Genomic DNA, 20493 nt, shown 5'->3' on the forward strand with positions numbered 1-20493 from the left:
TTACCTTGGCGAACGTGGTACCGTGAGAGGAGCTCAAACACTGAGAGAACATGATGTCTCATGTTCCTCTACCGGCACGACTCCGATTCCAGAGTCTCAACCTGCTGCTAATTCATTAAAGATAATCAGGAGCGCATTAGCCATGGCAGAGGGGACTCACCAGGTGGCACGTTCTCCCCCTTGCCACTTTCCCCCGGTTTCTGGCAGAAAGCACAAAGAGCAGCTCTTTGCAGTGGAAGGGAATAGGGTCTGGGCTGATTTTGGACAGGATGCTGTGCCAGGTGGTACCAGGGTGCCACAGGGGACTGCTCACCCCTCTCCGCGATGTCCCTGGGCACTGCTGCACCCTGGATGGGAGCATCTGCAGCAGCACCAACTCTGCCAAAGAGCATGAAATGCTCCGCTTCCACCTTAAACACAGCCACTAAGTATTTCCTCACAGAGCATTTGATGCTGCCAAATAATTCATCAAATTCCCTCTTAACCTGTCACAGTTTTGAATGAAACAGGACCAAGCCCTCATGGGTACTGGTGCATCGTTCACACCACACTGGTGCCACCACACAGGCAGGGTGGTCTCAAGGACCCTGACCACAGGGATGCACAGGGAACGGAAAACGCTGTCACCATCAGCTTCGCGGAGCTGGCATTAGCAAATGGGCTCTTGTGTGAAGAGCTCTGTCAAAATCCATGGCTCTGCTCAGCAGTGCTAGCAACTCCCACCCCAGCTCTGCCTACTCAGTGACATTATTTTGGTACCTGACTACTTAAAAGGTGCAAGCATATTCTCTCTAATTTGCTAAATTGACAAATTTACTCCTCTCAGGAGACAACTTCATCTCCACCTTCACCCTTGTACACTCGGTTCATAACATGAAAATGTTTTTCCTTCATTTCTTCTCCAGGAAAGAGGGAATTGATCTTTTATTTTTAGCAGTTTAAATTGACATGTTGACTGCAAAAATCCACTGCTCATCACATCAAAGGCTGTTCCAATAGTGCCTATTACCCCAGCCATGGATGTGGTCTCAGGGATGAGTGGATTAGTACCAAGGGATGGGAAAGAGGAAGGGACAGGGCTGAAATGGATGGGGCTTCACTAGAGGTGTGCATCAGTGCAAGGAGGCAGAAGAAGCAGCAGGAGCTGAGAGGACAGCACCGCTTTAAATTAGGGCAAGACAAAACACATGGCACATTTCTCATCTTGTCAATGGATGTAATTCAACCCACCCATCTCCAGCTGCGGAAACGTGGTGCAGAGTCTAGTCCTCACTCACCTGGTAAGACACAGCCCATGGGAGCTCAGCCTGGAATCCTCTGCACTGACTTCCTGGACCTGCACAGGATGTCACTTGTGTTTGCAAGGAGGACAGCATCACCAACGGCCAGTGGCTGGGGAAGGCTTGCCTCTGCGTCCTTCCTGCTCCAGGTGTTTTGTCCAGTAAAATGCCCTCTGCTCTGTGGACCAAAGCAGTAGAGATGCAGGGTTTTCTGTGCCCAGTAGCCAATTCAACCCACGGCTCTGCCACTCACAACCATCAATTCTGTAGAGAGCAGGCAGTAAACCCATCACTACTTGCATTGCCCATGGGTTTTGGAGTGGCATCACCACCAAGCTTCAAGTATCTTCTAGTGCCAAGCTCTTCACACAGTCCCATCCAGATTTTGGGTTTGGGGTAGTCCATCACTAGGTTTCGGGAGTGTCCGTCACTGCCTCGGTCAACAGGGTCTCATCAGCCTCGAGTGGGGGCTCATGGCCTCCCTTCAGCCTACAGCACATTAAAGAAGTTAAGGTCCCTAAGAAAAATCCTCTGCTAAGCCTTCCTCTTTAAATTTTCTTAACTTATAATTCTGAATGTTAAACATCATTTAGGAAAATCAGATTGATCAAAAGCAGAACGTTTTGTGGATTTTTTTTGTAAAAGCGTTTTTTTTTTTTGAAGGTTCAAAATGAAGGAGAGATTTTCACTGAACACATTGCCTTGCTGTTTTGAAGTTTCCACTTTTATCTCCCGCCAACTTTTACCTGCCCAGAGCAACTCATTTCGCTGGAGAGGTGTCATCTCCACGTGCCGTTTGCTGCACACCAAGCTGCGTGAAGGCTCGGGTGCTCGCCAAGGGAAAGCTCACTTCTGGAAAGGACCAGGGAAAGCCTTGCTTGCTCAGTTGGGAAGTGAGATGGTTTGCTTCTCAAACTGACTCCATATGGCATTGCTGATGTATTGTGACTCAAAGAAATCTGCTTATTGTCTGCTCTTAAATAAAGAGCGAGCGGCTCCTGTGAGCGACACCATGGTGCAGAAATGCAAATAGGCTGTTACTCCAACATCACTTCTGAAGGGATTGTGCTCTGCTTTTCAGATAAGATTAAGAGCTCAATTACAGTACAGAAAGGGTTTTTCATTAAAAATTCTTTCATTAAGTCACACATAGAACATAATAAGGACAAATTATAAAGCTCTTCAGAAGCACATCTGTGCCAGATTGCTAGGTAGGGAGGCCCATTGTGGGGAGCATCAGCTGTTTCTCCTACCGTTCTAAAGAAATGGGTCCCACATATCTCACCTAACCACATTTTTGAAGAAAACACATAACCAGACACCTATGGAGTACCTAATTCTTTGAATGCCTCTCTTCTGGTAGTCGAGAGGACCAGTATAACCATCCACTTGTGTTTGTAATCAGCAGGGTGAAGCCTCAAGTTGGTACAAATACACACAGTTTAGATGTGCAATAGCATGTTCAGCTAACTCCACAAAAGCCCAGGAGCTCAGTATTCTCAGTCCCACACAGGTTACAGATCAGCTGTAAGAGTTTAAAGAGCTTTTAAGCCCAGCAGCTAAGGGATGAATCAACTACCCAAAAGCCAGCCACTGCACATCACACCAAAAACCAAGCCTGCTTCATTCTAGCAATCCTGCCATGCTTTCCCATCTGCAGAGGCTGCCACCAAGCAACCTTCAGACGAGAGGGAAAACCAGGTGAAGAAAGAACAGATGCAAGCATCTCTTGTGGAGGAGAATGGCCAAGAGCTCTCAGACAGAGCACTCTGTGCCCTAGCAGCCACATCGGCCAAATTTTCAAAAAGAAAAGTGCAAAGCCCAGGTACATGGACCACAGGCAGAAATACCAGCTGGTCTCTCCGGGTTTTTGGATGATTTGACACATATGAACCTGGAGCAGAGCGACAGGATGCTCTTTTTCCCCAGCATTTCAAGGCACTGCACGGCAGAGCTCTCAGGAGACGCTCAGGATCCCGCGCTTGGGAAAGGGTGGGTCCAGATTAAGTCAAGACTCTCAGAGTTGTCACTACTGGATTTCATCCTGTTACTATTCTGTTCTCCTGAAACACATTAAGCTTAATTACCAAAGGCAGTTGGCTAACTGGGTTGTAAGTAGGTGCTGGTGAAAAACCATCATTCCCATTTGAAATCCTAAACAGAAATTCATTTAAATTCCCTTTGAAAAGGAACTCCAAAAGCCCATAATCTGTTGATGAAAACAGTCACCTGAAAGGAAAGAAACAGCATTTTTCAGCAGGTTTCACAACTCTGGCAACTGCCAACCCCATCAAGCATTAGGATTGTCATTCCCACACCAGAAAGCCCTTCAAAGACTCAAAAACCTTCCTTGGGAATCAGTGCCAGCATGCACAAACTTTAAAAATCATCCATGAAGACCTAATATTTCCATCAAGGACAGGATGAGATGAGGAGAGCATGACTGAGGCTCTTCAAAAGCCAGACCTCAGAGCTGAGAGGAGATTAAACCCTGACATAACTCTGATTAATCCAGAAAACACTCAAGCCATGAGAGAGGGCTCAGAAAGCAATAGTGTTCCTAACAAAACATTAGCACACACACTGAGGAAGAGAAAATATGGTTGAGCACATCCTAATGCTATTCTTCAGACCAATCTCATGCCTAACACACGATGCAGTGAGTCACAGACACCTGGCTTAAAACGTGGGTGGCACAACTGAAGAGTCCACCGGCAAGCAATAGAGATAATTAAAAGCATGTAAGAGTGAGCTTGGCGATTAGGATTTGTAGAAGAAAGAACATAAAAAGGCTAGACATCATACAATAATGCGTATAATGAGGGTAAAATAGATGCTGCTATTCATTATGTATCAAAAGAATGACAGACTGTTCAAAGAAGCTGAGAAACAATACATTCACTGTCAGGGGAAAACTATACCGAAAGCAACCTAGAATTAGAACAAAACCAGTAGCTTTCTGAGTATCTTTCATCCAAAGCTTTACCAATATACAGATGAAGGCTTAGATATTTAGATAGGTACCATGATACACACACTGATCTGGAGCAGAGAAGGACACAAGTCTACCCCTTCCAGGCTGTTGCCATCAGTGACTGATTAATCAAGGGACAACGAGCCTGAGCTCGTCCCTGAGGTGGCCATGCGCCGCTCTGCTCGGGGTCCCACACAAGGCAGGGTGAGGTCAGCACGAACATGCTGGCATGAGCTGCAGTCTGCTTCTGCATGGCCATGTCTCCTCAACTTCTGACCCTGCCCTCCTCAAAATAAATACTAAAATTACTTAACATTCTTTAACACCAACTGCTTTACTCACCAGTCATTGGACCACCCTTATCCAGCACCTTCTTTCCATGTGCTCATCTCCATCAGCTCAGCTGGGACCTTTGATACCCACAGTGGAGCTCAGAGTGGTTTGGTGGGATGGGGATACCCACACTTGAGGGGACAGGTGGCCCTTCCACATCCTGAGCCCCTTTGCCAGTGCTACTTTGCAACCTGGACAAGGAAATCAGCATCAATCCCCCCGTCCAGAGCATCCCGTAGCCCCTCTGCCTGCTCGCTGGCTGCCTGCCAGACTGCGCTGCTTAATTATCCCCACACAGATGGCTAATGACTTTGTCCTCTCCTCACAGAGGAGAGGGAGAAGAATTGTACAAGCTTGCTTGTTAGCAGCATAGCCCTTCAGGCTGCCTCATGCAAAAGGAAAGAAGCTCTGAGAGCTGCAGTAGTGGGGGGAGAAAAAAAAAAAAAAAAAGGAGGTGGACATATTCCAAAGACACTGCTTTTGGGAGAAGCAAGGGCACAGTGGGTCTCTGTGGGTTATAATTTGGGCTCTGCATCCACCTCCTCTCCATTAACACATCCTGTAGCCCTCTGCTGCCTTATTCGCGATACAAACACGCTATCTGGCACTGAGGGAAACACTAAAAAAATGCTCCCACTACTCTGATTTTCCCACGCCACACTACTGGGCATCTCCCTACTCCCCAGCTCCTGCAAAAACGTTAGTCTCCGGGCGCACACATGTGAAACACCACCACAGAAAAAGTGCATCACTGCATCTAGAAAACAAGGCAGTTTTTACCTGAACACCAAGCAGCACTAAACTTCTCTGGAAAACACTGGGTGCAGGATAACCAGGGACAGAAAAGGGGTGTCTCCATGGTTTAAATTCTCTCTAGGTCGTTAATTGCTGGTTTCTTTAGGCTGCCTACCAACAAAACATAATTGCTTAGTGGCTACTGCACAGAGAACAGCCATCTTGGTTTATTAATGTTCTCACAGCTGTAAACCTGTCAGTGAAATTATTTTAAATAGGCCCTGTGAAGTTTGTTCCTTCTTGAAGAAGGTGTCAGATTGATAGGCTGGTGTTTGAAATTCAGTCCCCTATAGAAAGGGGTTTTAATGCATTTTAATAGCACTTGTTCTAAGATCCTGTTCCCAAAATCCAGGTGGACCTTTCTTCATTGGCTCTTGTAGAAGTCTGTGCAAGTTGTAACTTCAGCATTCATTTTACAGGAGCGCTTACAGCCCAAAAGTCAAAGCCAAGGCCATAAAATCCTGCGCAAGCTCTGAGCTTTCTCAAACCGCAGGAAAACTTGGATCTAAAGGTCTGTTTGGAGCCCAGGACTAAGTCCTCTTTAGTAGAAGTCTGTTTTAAAGCTTGGCTTGCAAAGATGACAGATCCTTAGCTTAATTTAGATAAACGTTCCCCCTGAGCTAGCATAAATTACAATTGTTCTGCTAAAACTCATGGCTCATCCACTCCTAACTCACTCTTCCTATCAGTCCAAGCTCTAGTTACCTTAGTGTGGAGCACCATCCTTACTCCTGCCACAGTCTGAGGCTCCTACTTAACTTATGACTACACAGACACGTGTGGGACTGAAGTTTACCTGGATGAGAGCTTTACCCAGTTCCCCCCAGAGCTAATGGAGAAGATGCTTCCGTATGCTCAGTGCTGCTATTATCTCAGAGGAAAAAAAAAAAAAAATAACTTGCTTAAATTAGAATAAAAGTTCTACCAGAACCAGTATTCCTTTGTTTCACTCAACCATTCACTAAAAGCCTTCACTCAAGAGCTTTTTATATCATGTCTAGCATTCACTATATCATCAATAATTTAAAAAGCCATGGACTTGCAGTACGGTTAACTACAACAGCCGCTAGCATTTTTTTTTATTATTTTTACTTTTTTTTTCCTTCTCTCCATGTTTTCAACAATCGCTAACCAGGTGCCCTTCCCCCGTTTCATCTCCTGTTTAATCCATTTACTATCATCTTTCCTGGCACAGCACATGATGCTTCCAAAGCACCTCCTGCCGCCGCTATTTCACAACGCTCCCGTAAAACCAGCCCCCAGCCTTTACACTCCCACTTCATCTTTCCGTCCGCGAAGGAGAGCCAAGGTTAGCCAGATGCAAATGAGGTATTTGAAACCGAAGCGTGACGGGGCGATGATTGCCTGATGAGTGTAAGAGAAGCGAAAGGTCTTGGCTGTGCCTGATTTATTAAATCGCCATCAGTTCTTCAAGGAAAATTAAGGACAGAGCAGTGACGCTCCTCTGACCAGCTTCCCTGTGTCATCGTTGCTGTCACTAAGGCGAAGGCAGGCAGGTTACACATATCCTCTTACCCTGACTCCTGCTGTGATGAAAACATTGAGGGGAAGATTAAAAAAATATATATAAATTTTAAGTTTTCATCACGAGATCTGGATTTCCAGCTTTTTTATAAAGGGGGAAGATTTGATAAGCAAAGAATACAAGAAGGAGCCTCAAAATTCTCCAAAATACCATTAAAAATTAATTTTTGTTATGCAAGCCTTAGCAATTTAAGCAAAACAGGTCAGCTTTTGAGATCCCTTTGAGCACATCCCACTTCTTTATGCATATCTCACAGGGGTTCATGTGCCCACCGCCCCAGCGTCCAGACAAAACCTTTTGGTGCCGCAGGGACACAGCCCAAATTTACATCTGAGGAGCTGCTGCTGCCCCTCCAAGCCCAGGTACCTGTAACTGGCCCCTCTGTGCTGATCCAAGCCGTTCCTCCCCAGAATGAGGTGGCAAATTTATCCCCAAAAAGCCAGATAATAGCATTCTTGTCCTCTCAAGTAGAGTCATTGCTTCACACATCCATGATCTCCACACCAAGATACATCTCACTGAAGTGCACAAGGAAGTAGGCAGCATCAAGGAAGGCATTAAGTCCATCTCAGAAGGAAGCAGAGCAACCAAAAGTACATGTTACCAAACCTACTTCCAGTAGGAAATAAATTTCCAGTAGCTACTAAAAGGTAAGAAAAATCCATCACTCCAACAGGTAGGAAAATGAAGGTAGACAGTTTAAAGAAACACACAGGTAGCTGGGGAAAAACAAGATAAAATTAAATAGTGAGCATGTCATCCAGACCCAAAACAAGCCCAGGGAGAGCAGGAAAGAGCTAAGCATGGGCTCCAAAGAACAAAAGTGAAGTGAGCTTGTGCGAAAGGAGAACAAAAGGAAGAGGCAGCCTGGAGAAAGAAAAAAATGCCTCCACATCTCTTCCTAAGTATATAGTCCATTGCCCCCACACTAGTTTGGTTGGTTGTTTTTTTTTTTAACCCATAGTTTCTTATATCACACAATAGAGATGCAGAAGCATGAGAGCAAAGATTAGGAGAAGCGTGGCTTATTGAGAACATTCCCGCGAAGTACACAAGATGCAACCTCATGCAACAGCAGGGTTGTGTCTGGGTACTGCAACATCTCAGAGAGACCAAAAAAGAAGGAAAGAGAAAGAAAAGTGATTTCAGAAAACACAAGAGTCCTGCAATGAGCCGGGGCGGCAGCTGCGGCAGGTCAGGAACGTGCTGAGCACTAGGGAGTTCAAGACAGCCGCCTCATTTGCCAACACTGAGGCTAACGATGCCAACGATCCCATGCAGCGCTCACATCTTTAATTGCTGCTTTTCCTCTTCCCAGGGAAGCCAAGTTGCTACAAGAAACATCTTCTTCCTCCTTCCCTGAGAAATAACAAGCCCCTCGCTCAGCAAGCGCTCCCAGGGTTACCTAATGCTCATCACACCCATGCTAAGGGGAAGGGAACAGGTTCATTTATCACTAATTACACTGATTAACTTCCCCAGCTGCTGAGTTCAAGAGCCCCGGAGTGCCTCAGGTTACAAGCCACGGCAGAAGGGAAAAGCTCTGCGGAATTAAGCTACAGCCCCACCAGTGCTCTTTGCCTGTCAGATACTCACGGCTGCTCTTCTGCTGCCTTGTGAGAATTCCCCAGAAAATGTAAGGTACAAAATCCCTCGGCACCCAGGGGAGCGCGTGGGAGGGTGCTGCTCAGGTCTACCTTACAAAACTGCGTGGGGCATCTGTGATCTCCCCTTGCAAAGGCAACATCTCAGGAAAAAAAAAAATAGAATATTTGCCTTGTTCCTGCCAGACCTAAAACCATATCAAACTTAACAGCCTCAGAGATATATTTCTTTTAATAATCTACATTTTCCAGGGAAAGGCATATACCAAACCCTCTTTTGTTTGCATCCAGCCCTTCTAAATCAACACGAGCTCTTCAGAAATGGCTGCCACCCCCTTTTCTTATTTTTCCCCGTTTAGTGGAATATTTTCTTTCTGTTGTTGTTTGTAGCAGTATATTTGTGTACCTGGCTGAGGCTGCTTAAAATAGTACAATGAGATACCAGGGTGGTAGGGATGGAGAACTCTGCTCTTGCACATCCCATGCTTCTGTTGTTGGAAGCCTTAAATCCCACCTCTCCGGTGGGATGAAATAGATGCTACTAATCCAATTTCTGAAATATCAGGCATCAAGCTGACACTATTTTAAGACTGGAAAAAAAAAAGCCAATTTAATCAAACCTCTGCTATTTTCCCATTTCTGTTTTCCACAATTTATGACAGAAGGCAGGAGAGGGAGATTGTTTTGGGAGCAACGTTTTCAAATCTCTAAAAATAACAAAACTGCTCTGCTACATTCTGGGCTGTGACAGCCACAGCCCCAAATGTACCAGCAGTGTTCACTCAAGAAGTTGGGGTAACCACGGTGGGACTCCCGCCCAAGGGCACCGACCCGGCAGCAGGTTGCTGCTTCCCAGGAGGCAGCGACTGCATTCCCACCTCCCCTGTGGCATGGGAAAAAAAAAATGGTCTCATCTTTTTAATTTCAACCCCCCAAAAAAGTCTCATAGAGGCACATGTGGAGTCAAAACTCATCTTCAAACCTCTGCTGGAACATTTACTGTTCTGGACCATAGACTCCCCGCTCCCTCACCACCGCACACCTGGTTTGCATGGAACATTGCAAAATCCGGTTTGTCCCTTCGTGTTCATTTGGCCACAGCACACTGTATTCCTGCAGGGACAGAAGGTAACTGAAAGCCAGACACAAGCTAGGAGTACAGCAGAAAATAAACCAGTGAATAATTATTTAATAGCTGGTTTCATTGCTGACAACAAGAAAATGCAATGGGGCTCCCGAGGCGATGACCAGGTCTTTGTTGTACCTCACGTGGATACCACGGAGGTTGGGAGCAAAACAGCCACCGGTTTGAAAGAGCTGGGATTTGTCACAAGCATATGAAGAGAAACCAATTAATTCTGACCAGATGTAAAGTCACATCCCCCTGACTTCAGAGCAGCCCGGGGAGGCAAGCGTAGTGTCTTCTGTCCATCAGGATCCAGGTCAGAGCTCTCCTTTCCCTCCCAACAACGTATTTTTAAACACTTTCGCTGTATTGACGTTGGGCCATGAAAGCAATGATGGGAGAGCGGTGTCAGAGGATGTGATCCACACCATGCATGATGGGGATGTTGCTGTGCAGCTGTTTGCAGCAGCTGGATGCTGCGCAGCCCAGAGCACTCGGAAATGTCAGCAGGGAAATGCACGGCGTTGTGTGCGGCTGTACATAAATTCCTCCTGACCTTTGCAGCTTTCGGGACTGGGATTTGTCTCGGAGATGGTAGGATGGGAGGGGAGAGGGTGCAGCGGCCACTCTACCAGATTTTGCCACGGGAAAGGCCACGCCATCGTCCTCAGGGCTGGGTGCACCGGCAAGAGCCTGTGTGGAGCCTTACCCTCCCGAAGAGGAGCTGTCACCTCAGGAGCGTAGCGAGAGTCCCTGAGAGTGGGGAGTGAGCACCGGGGAATTTCTACAAGGAGAGATTGGGGCAATTATTGACAATTTACCTTGTTTTTATGCACTTAGCAAACACAAAAGTTTGCTCTGAAATAAGCTTTTCCAAAAATAAAAGGATGGGTTGAGGTAGGGACTGTATGCTTACAAAGCAGGGGAAAAAAAAAAAAATAAAGAAAAAAATCAGGGACTTCAGTAGCCCAAATTCTCACTTACCAGGACAGGACCCACCATGACTTCATGGCAGTGATGCAGCTGCTGTGATTTACATCAGTTGGCATCCACAGTCAGCTGGGGTCCTTTGTCCCCAGAAGCGTCTGGCTGCGCAGGGTACCTGCACACAGGAGGTTACCACAACGGCCTCCGTGGGGCAGGCATCTGTTGTTCTCCCGTAAATAACTGCAGCACTTCTGCACAGCAAGGCAAACACGAGCCTATTTTAATGGCCCTTGAAATTGGATGTGTGAAATGAGGTACACAAAATCAGAGGCCAGCTGAATCTGTGATCTCCAAATGAGTCTTCGCATTCCTCCCAGGAAGATGAATTAAAATCACTGTTTTGCCAGTGAAAACACATCAGCTGGAAAGCTGGGTTTTGTTTTTTTATTTGTTTGGGGTTTTTTTGTTTGTTTGGGGTTTTTTTTTTTGTTTGTTTGGTTTTTTGTTTTTTTTTTTTTTTAAAGTGCTTCCTGCTCCTCACTGAGACAGAATTCCTACAGATTTCTTGCCTGGTTAGATGGAGATCATGCTCATCTGAGTGACAGAGAAGCAAAATGCCAATCCAGGAAGATATTTTTGTATACACAGGATAATCCACGTGCATGACTGATTACTCACAGGCACACATGAATAAGGGAAGGAACCCAAATGCATCACTGTACACAAATAAAATCATGTTTGTTGAGGGAAGTCTCCCAGGCAGCCTGAAAGCCTTCCATGAAGACCTGGTTCAGGGAGAGCCTGAGCTGTCTCATGGTTCTGGGGTGAAGATGCTCAGAACCTTCCACAGATGCTCAGCAGCCAGCAGGATTGCACCTGAACGCCACTCTGGAAACACCAGCAGCTCAACCAAGAGCTGTGGGAGTGATTTATATCGCGTTGAGAGGGGCTGATGTCGTGTGAGAGTCTGATCAGGAGCAAACTGCAGTCAAGGGAGCGGGGAGCACTGGATCCAGCCCACCCCACGCCCATCCTTCATCTTAATACAGAGCTGCTGCAGCCAGGGCTGCCATTCGCCCCCCCAAGCCGCTGTGTATCACTTTTTATATTTCTCCTGTGATGTTTATTTTTGAGCAGCTGGCATGTATGGCTTTTCATTATGATCATGCAGAAAGCAGCCATTCGCAGGCTGTGACACCCCCACAACTAATACCAACCTTTAATTATTTATTTTTTAAGAAATGATTGGTGAGGTTTACAAGGCCAAACTCAAGAATATGTAAACCTGACTTACCAGAAATACCTGTTGAATGGGTTTAGCTGCATCCTCGGGTATCGCTGGGCTCAGGATCACCAATGTATCTGCAGGTTTTGCTCTACATCACCAGGGCTCCTCGCACTTGACGCTGCGCAAGGGAAGATGACAACAGCCACCACACCGAGCTCCTTTTCAAATTGCAAAACCTGGGTCAGCATGACAGACAAAGGCAGGAAGAAAAATACGACAATATTAATCAGCTCAGAGCAGAGAGAGGTCATCACACCATCTGCCCCTCTGCTTTTATTAATTTTAGACATTTAGAGACAAATTTTGGTCTAATGCTACCGTTTCTTCTTTTGGTTTCTGATAATATTTGCCACCCCCAGCTTCGTTTCCTGCTGATCTAACTCACCACTGTCCATACGGCGCAGAGAGGACAAGCACCACCAGGTCTTACTTACATGGACCGAGTTTCCCTTTGCAGCCACCTCTGTCACTAGACGCTGGTCCAAGCATAACAGGATTTGGTCCTCCTGGTTAAATGCGTGAAGTTAATTCAGATTACTTTGCTCTTTAGACTTGGTACCACAACAACTGTCAGTGCTCAAAATCCCTGTTCTGCAGCCCCTGCTCAGGTATGTCTTTAATTAGCGCCCACCTACAGATGGTTATGGGGGAGAACCTAACCACCAGCAACGGTACAGGGAAATAAAACACTTGGCAGTGAGAGTCTGGGCTACAGCTGAACGGAAGGAGAGAGCATTTAGTGCCAAGAAGAGAGGTTTTTACTGCTGAATTCATTCTTTAAGAGCAAAAAACCTAATGAAAGCCTTAGGTTTCCTCATCCACCTCAAACGCACGTTGCAAAGGTTTGCTCCTGGATGACAACCAACTTGTATTAGCAGGTTCAGGACTTTAACGTTGTTCCTGGATAAGATGTAGGGATAACCTTTCAGAGCAAGATGAGCTCAGCGCGGCTTCCGCGGCATGCAGCATGAATTTCCAGACCCAGACGTTTAGGCCATGCAAACTGATACTTTTCCACCCCTGTGTAAAGACAATTATGAGTGCGTCACCAGTGTGCCGTGCGCTTCCCAGAGCTGTCCCTTCCGCCCGGTCCTCCCAGCTCCCTTCACAGCTCTCGCTCCCAAGCACTATTGATAGCATGAAGCGGCACGCAGCGTTTCATCCCGGCTTTCCTTCGCCTTCTCCTCCCGAGCCGTCACCAGACACGGTGTGTGGGCACTGCCTGACAAGCCGACAGCAGAAGCATTAAAGTGTCGCCTTGTTTGACACCGAGGTGCATGTCACAACTTTCCGTCAATAGCGGCAAACAAATGATTCGCACCAGGTCCCACGCAGCCCCACAGGGACCTTGCGTGGCTGCAACTCCAGCATAAGCGAAACCCAGCCAGGGGCACTCAAGGGACTGGGTGGGACCTGGCCCGAGAACGATGCTGCTGGGATGAGGTTTCCACAGGTAACGCAGCCACCCTGCAGCACCAAGCTGGAGGAGCTGGGGGTCTCCTGGAGGAAACAGCAGCCATGCAAAGCTCCGCTGGAGCTTGGCAGGACCTGCATCTTGCATGCTTTTGTATGGTTTCACCTACATTTCAGCAAACCATTAAACTAGCAAACAAAAACCTTACTAGAAAATAAGTGGATAATAATTAGGGTTTGGAGATATAAAGATGCATATTTAAAAAATGCTTAAAATGACCAGCTGAGCCAACTCTTTTCTTGGTTTGCGATCCAGAGGACTCTGACAAGACCCAAGGAACCAACTCAACTTGACAAGAAGTACAATTACAAGCCCCCAAACTTAGGGAGGCAGATGTGACAGATCAGGTAGAATTACCATAAGGGCTGGACTACTGAATTACACCAAATTACACGGCAAGGGCACTTCTACCAAAGAGCTTCATTACTGCCCAGTGATCCTCCTCCAGGAGCCGGGCTCTGATGCAGATCCCCGCTCAGCAGCGATGCTTTTCCTCGCTTTGCTGTCGCCTCTCCTCCTGCTCCCAGGACAACACGCATTTCCCCCAGGAAATATTACTTCTGAGCAGAACAACAGGAACTGGCTGGCATGCGAGTAATTTGTGAACATATAGAAAGAGACGAAATCCACAACAGTTCTTCATCATTAATTATTTGCCCAAGCAGAGATGCAGCTCCGTAATGAGGCCCCTGCAGCATCGCAGCTCCAAGCCTGGCACATGAGCCAAAGCCCAAGGCAGCGCATCCATGGGATGCTGTGCCTAAACATAGATCCGTGGCAAGGAGATGAGTCCAATTACAGCACTCTTCAGATCTGAACTAACATCTGAGCAGAGTTCCTCTGCATGACATCCATTAGTTCAAGCAGAGCCAGCTCAGAACTCCCTAACACAGCAACTTAAACCCATTCCAGTACGTGAGAATTTCAAAATAAATTTATTTCCTTTAAGCAATCCCCTGCAACCACCCCAAGCAGCTCCTCAGGGAGCAGAGCTTGGAGGCAGGAACACCGCAGCAAATCGCCCTTGGTCACTCATCCCCAGCCCCTCTGCGGCAGGAGGCAGCCTCACTGCCCAGCACAGCCACCGACGGCTTTTGAAAATTGGAGAGTGACTGAGTTGTAATGACGAGTAATTAGCAGGAGCCTGAAGTGCCCCAGCGAACTCTGGCCACTCTCCAAAATGTCACATCTCAAGGGGTTCGCTACTTGGTACCAGCAGAAGAAAGAGCTGATTGCAAAAAGTGAGATTTTTCTGCAGAAAGAGTCAAACTGACTCCCCTCCAGCGAGTCAGACACTTTGCACATAGGCAGGTTTGGTTAATCCCTTATCTCGACATCAAACAGGAGGTAACACAGACAACAGGAGCTTGAAAACTTTTTTAAAAGCATCAAAAGTGAGAAGTCATTTACTTAAATTCCACCCACTCCAATAGCTCACACAGTGGCAGAGCCAAGGGGCAAGTAATCTTCCCATAAATGTAATTCCCAGTTGGGTCCCCTTCTTTAACACACCTGCTCCTTTCTCTGCCCTCCACCCACATCTGTTGGGCTAGAAAAGATATTTGGAGAAGGGAAAATACAACCAAGACAGCCTGTCAGTTGGTCCTGTGCTATAAGGATCACTAAATGAGTTACTTCACATCATACTTTTTCTGCATCACTGCTGCAGGGTGATAAACGCCTGCTCATAAGAGAAGAGCATCCATTCATGGCTGGGCTCTGCAAGTCCCTCACCAAGAACAAATTAGAGGGCAAAGGTTTATAGCCTCGGAAGGATGATGGGCAATGCCTCGTCCTCCATCATTTTGTGCGAGGGAGGGATCTGCTGGGCACAGCTCTTCTGTCTGTTTGCTGAAATAAAAGACAAGCAAGGTCGTGGAGCACGAAGGAAAACTTGCCCAGTTAAAACTGGGAAATCCTAAACATTAAGTTTCAAAACTGACTTCAAATTACCAGGAGGTAAAATTTGTTTCATTTTGCGTACAAGAATCTTCCTTGTGAAAATAATTGGGAGCCATATAATTGCATTTCCAAGCAGTAAATTCGGACCAGGCACAAAGATAACAAGCGCAGCAGCGTAACGAGCAGAAGAAACAGAGACAACAGACATTTTTAAGGAGATGGACATCAAAGGCTGGGCTTTCAGCCATTGTAGCAAGTTCTGTAAATTCTCACCTGCCAACTCCTTCCCTTCACCTGCCAACCATCACTGAACACTCACAGACAAGAAAATGTGTTCATCCAGCTGAAAACTGGGACTAGAACTAGAAAAAGTTGCACATTGTCCTGAATTAAAGGACAACATAATTAAATGAGCTGCCTTATAACAGAAAGATACGACGGACAGCAGGAGCTGCTAAGGCAAAAGATGAGTACATGAACTGTTTGTGGCACAGAGTTTTCTGACAAAACCCCTAATAACACAAAGGCAACGGTTCGTCCAGTGGAGCTGACCAACCCTGTGCTGAAATTCAGTCCTTGACAGCAAATTAAGATCAGCTTGGAACTCATTTAGTCCACTACATCTTTTTTTTTCATCCTGAAAATGTAATTACACCTACTCTTTGGAAAAAAAAAATACTGCTTTGTTCAAGGCAGAGTTTCTTCCCATACCCACTTGTAATCAGGCATCAAGAGAAATATTTTCTCAGAAGATCTCTCCAGAAATTTGGAGGTCTTTTTTTTAACATAAATAACTGTTATTTTGTTCCAAACAATATGGGAATTCAATTGGGCTCTGTCAGCTTTCAAAAAAGCATTCCTACTCCTTCAGAGAGAGGAGCAAAATGTTTTACTGCAGAAAAACAAAGTGAGGAAGAGGAAGCCATACAATACCAAGGGGCAGCAAAAAAAAAAAAAAAAACCAGTTCTTGTAGTTTAAGGGGGAAAAAAACTGAGGATCAGAGTTGTTGGAAAGACACAGTGGGAGGAGCAGGGGGTCTGCTGGGGCTTTCTTCAGGCAAGTGGGAGAAATACCACCCAATTCCAGCAAAACCAGTGAGAACTCCAGACTCCATCCCTCAGAGCAGAAATAAATCTGTTTGACCTAAATACCTTCCCACTGTAAGCAAGTCAGAGAGGCTGGGGCATTCCCCCAAGCTCTTCAGAGCCACCAGGTACAAACCAAATCATTCCTGTGGGACCAAACCTGCCTTGGCCATGGGGCAGGGATGCTCCTCTGGGAAGCTGCCTGTATCAGCCACAGGACTCAAGATCTGCTTCTACAGCCCCCCACATCCACAAAGCTCCACCCTAAAAGTCTTCAGTTTGGGATTTTGCTTCTCTACCTGCCTGCTGTCACTGGGCAGCTGCTCCCTGCCTGCATCCTTCTGATGGGCACAAAGTTTCTCCTCATTTCCAGTCTAAATGACAAGCTGTTTCCATGCCTTCTCCTGCAAATATTGGGGTTTTTTACCCAATTTTCTCTTCCTCTCCCTAGTATGCATTTCTAAGCATAAGGTGCCAAGGCAAAGAGCATTTCATTGCTCAAATTACGCCATTTCTCCATACTATTTTCTTCCCAAATCATTGCACGGATTGGGTGCTGCCTCAACACTCAGAGCCTTTACACCCCAAAAACCAACAGTTTTCCTACTGATCTTCCCAGGCTTTGGGTCAAGCCTGTAAAGAGGAATGTACAGCAAAGCAATTCCAAGCAGAGGCCCTAGAAAAGCTGATAAAACACTGCATGCCAGCGTTTGCTGCAGGGAAGGATCAGCTTCCCTGTTTAGTGCTGCTTATTAAGTCATTACAAACAATTAAAGCAGCAGAGCGGAGGAAGATGGAGCTATCGTTTCCAGCTCCCCAGCCTGCCTCTCTGCCCCCCGGCATGAGTTTCATAAAGCACAAATCTCCCAGCGGGAATCCTTCAGCAATTGATTTCCTACTCATGAAATACAGCAGGCAGACGTCCTGGCTTCCCTGGTTGGAAAGGCAGATGAAAGGGAAAATTTGCCTCAATGCTTTTTCCAAGCTATGCTGCTGCGATATCAGATCTCGTCCTGGCAGGAGGCTCCTACAGGAACAGGTTTCCGTGGGGTGACAACCCACTGTGGAGGCACGGAGAGCATCGCGTGAGCGTAAGTGACCCCTGTAAGGGCAGATCCCCCGTTCAGGCTCCATCTTTGCTCAGAAGTTTGTCCAAGAAGAAAATACGCAGGTTCCCCAGAAAGGGCAATTTCCACTTCGTTTTTCTCTCCAGCTGCTCTGTCTTCCACAAGAGCAGCGTGGCTGGGATTGCTTCGGATCACAGCAAACGGCTCCATCCCAGAGCACCTGGAGCAGCAAAACACCTAGCAGCCAAGATGATACAAACCCGCTCATCAGCCCATCCCCGCATCTCCTGGACTCACTTGAATGCTCAAGAAAGCTGAAAAAGCCAATGTGTTTTCTAAGAACTGGCTGTGCAATCAAAACATGAGGGACAGGCGCAATCAGCTGTGATTCAAGTACCTCACGGCAGGCGCAGCAGCAGAGATCGGAGATGCCCCATTACTGACAATGATGCCAGCTCAACTGATGCTTGCTCACTATTTGGGTCACTTTCGTTGATTTTATGTTAACAACGCATCTCGCACACCGTAATGGCATTTCTCTCCTTGCAGCCCCATGAAAAAGATCCGCTGATCACCTGTCTCTTTCTCACTGCTTTCTGCCCAGTATAATTTTTTCCCTTATATAATGGCCAAATTTGGCTTGTTTTCACTCTGGAAGGAAACCCAGACTCCTCTACCAATTTCAATATAGTCAATGAAACCACAAAATCTCCATTATTCACATCCCGCTAGGCAGAAGGAAGGGAAAACCAGAGCAGAGGTAGGAATACAGCATCAAGTTCTGCCTCTCTCATGGAGATTTTTCCTTCCAACCCAGAAAATCCCCAGTCCCTTGTAGGGCTCCAGAAGGATCCTGGCTGCCCCACACAACGAGGAGCAAGCCAAGCAGGAGCACTGCAAAGCTGCACGGGGAAAGTAGAGGAGACTACTACAGCTCGAAAGCTCCTCTCGTCTTAAATCCTGGCCAGATAACAGGGAGATTCAAAGTCTCAAAAATCAAAAGCACCTCTATTCCTGCACAACCCAGCTGCTGAGCATGGTGTTATTTGGCTGAGCCCATAAACCCACAAGAGAAAATGAGTGCTGCCAGTGCCTGATTGCAGATTAAGGAGTTCGTTGCGTTCTCCCTACAAATTAGGGTGTACTGGAGATATGTGGTTGATTGCCAAGTAACCTGCAGAGACATCAACTATTCTGCAGTTACCTAGGACTCACTAAGCAACACAAAAAGGTTGTCGATGTGGTTGGGGAGCGTTTCTGTGTTCTGCGGGCATGTGCTCCTATACCTCCTGACATCCACAATGCATCACTTAGCATTTACAAGAAAGCAATTCTTATTACAGAAAGAAATAAACTTCCCAGCAAGGAGCCTCGGTGAACATTCACAGAAGTCGGTGGAAATGGGCCATTTACAAGGAAATAATTTTCCTCTGCCTTCAAGTGGAATTGAGAAGCAGATGGAGACGTCCCACAGAGGCTGAGCGTGCTCCTCATTGATAAAGGACATCGGTATTACCGAGGATCACCGCTATTAGAAGGGGGAAGTCTTACTTGGTCATAAGTCAGCCCTCCAACACAAAACACCTTCCCTGCTCAGTCAGCTCTTGTCTGGAATTGCTCACCTGGCCGGAGGCCCTGCGTGGCCCGGAGAGTTTTGTGCTTCAGGAATTATTCCCAGTTGAAAACTCAGAGGTATATTTTTATTTTTTATTTTTCTGCTTCCCCTCCACAGGCATCTGAAACATCTTTACAGCATGGTTTCCTACAACTAAATTTGTATCAGTAGGATTTCTGATGGAGAAATATTTTTCCCTGGCACACTGAGATCTCCAGTCAGTGACCTGGCAGCCTCGGTTTCCCAGGGAATTAGGTTCTGTGGCTTTGCTTTGGGGTCCAAATTAAATTTTAACAGGAGAAGAGCCATGTCCTACTGACCATTGCTGTTCTTTTGGTTATTCTGGTGCACATCCTGAATCCACTCCCTCACTTGCTCAGAGCCAAATGTCCCCACAACACCCATGACCAGGGGGTGCAGATGAGGAGACAGCACCAGCTGTGAACCTCACTCTGCAGCAGTGCCTTCCCTTCTCTTTCCCTTTTATTTTTCACTTGGTGTTTCACCATTTCCTACTAAGTTCACCTCACTTATCCACTTTCATTTTCTCCATCACACTGACACATCCAACAAGGATCTTGCTCTTAAAACTGAATTTTCATCAGCAGATATTTGCCCACATTAATTACGACCACCCATTTAATTAGGCCAGGCTGGCATTAATTGCAAAAGTGAGCTGTGACAAGTGATTGTAGTCCAAAGCCATAGAGTCAGGTTTCCCTCAGTCAAATCAGCCTCCTGCTTTTCCCTATTTTCCTGAGGATAATTGACAGTATTGTCAACCTTTTATTCCGTGTTTCTTGGTCTGAAGAGCACATGGAGAAAGGTGCCGGCTCTGTATAATTGCACTGGAAAACGTTGTGCCAGGAGATCTATTTCATGTCTTTTTTTTAAGCAATGAACATTGTACAAAATAATAAAACATTTTTCCAAAACATGATATCAAGGTGTAGATGAGTCATTTCACTGTCATAGCACAAGCAGGGAGGGGAACTGGAGTCAACAGCAGCAATTTGCCTTTCACAGCCCTCCGACGATTGGGCTTTGCAGCCAGAGGAGCCCTGTCGCTTGGGCAGATGAGGTGACACACTCAGCTGTTGCTCAGATATTGGAATATATTGTACAGAGCCCACTCCCCCGCGAGCGACCCTGGTGCTGGTTCTCCAAGGGTGCGCGATAACCACATGCAACACCTCATAGCATCCAAAGCAGGTCAAGCAATGACAGAAAGAGGGACTTCTCAGAAACCACAGTTCAGATGTCATTAAAAAAAGTCAAAGCAACAACTCAGATCACCTGGGGGTGGCACAGATACCATGGGCTCTTAGCAGCCATGTGGATGGGGACCCAGGGGAAGAGATCTCTACCTGACAACTCTCGCCCACTTATTTTCCACCCAATTAGGACAGCTAGCATCCTTTTATTTCTTTTACTCCGATTCCTCTTTATGTCTGGCTTGTTACCTCTGCAATCCAA

This window comes from Chlamydotis macqueenii, chromosome 16 (genome assembly GCF_036417535.1).
Source record: "Chlamydotis macqueenii isolate bChlMac1 chromosome 16, bChlMac1.mat, whole genome shotgun sequence".
Taxonomy (NCBI): Eukaryota; Metazoa; Chordata; class Aves; order Otidiformes; family Otididae; genus Chlamydotis; species Chlamydotis macqueenii.